The sequence below is a fragment of the Galeopterus variegatus genome, unplaced genomic scaffold (assembly GCF_000696425.1).
Source record: "Galeopterus variegatus unplaced genomic scaffold, G_variegatus-3.0.2 Scaffold6364, whole genome shotgun sequence".
In the NCBI taxonomy this organism is placed as follows: domain Eukaryota; kingdom Metazoa; phylum Chordata; class Mammalia; order Dermoptera; family Cynocephalidae; genus Galeopterus; species Galeopterus variegatus.
The window spans coordinates 16010-16713 of NW_007732475.1; positions in this window are offsets into that span (position 1 = coordinate 16010).

A 704-nucleotide genomic window follows, 5' to 3' on the forward strand; every position below is an offset into this window, starting at 1 on the left:
ATTGAATGGACTGTTCTTGTCATGTTGGGGTGTTAAGGAAGCAGGAGCGACACCCAGGGCCTGGGGTTGGTGAAGGAGGGGACGGGACAGCAGGCCCCGTCCTGACGGAGGACGACCTCCCTGCTGGCCCTGGGCTTAGATGGGGTCTCACTGGTTAAAGGAACAGGAGGCTGGGGCCCGGGGGTGCGGGTAGGGAAGGGGCTGCGGGGCCACATGCTCATCTCTGGAGCGGTGGCGGGTCCCCCCGTGTGGAGCTGTGAAGGGTCCTGCAGCTTAGGACTGAGCCCGCCACAGTTCCACAGCAGCTGGCAGCACGAGAAGACCCCGGGGACAGAGGCACCGGGCGGGCGGTCACTTCCCGCAGCCTGAGCAGCAGCCACGGGTGTCACGGTGGGTGTTGCCGGACAGGCGCCCTGACTCTTCCACGCATGACCTTCGTCCCCAGGGAGACAGCGTGGACTCTCCAGCGGACAGTGAACAAAGCCGCCGTCTGCTCCGGGGGCAGCCCCGGGTGCACCTTCTCAGGCTGCTCAGGAGGAGGGTCTGGGACAGAGGCGGGGCGCACGGGCGGCCTGTCCCCGTGCGGGGCCGGGGTCCTCCCTGAGTGTCGCCCAGGGCAGGGCACGCGTGGCTGCTCTTCTGTCCTCCCGGCGGTCACAGACTCGGAGGGGCCCGCCCCAGCCCGACCCTGGCGACACCGCAGC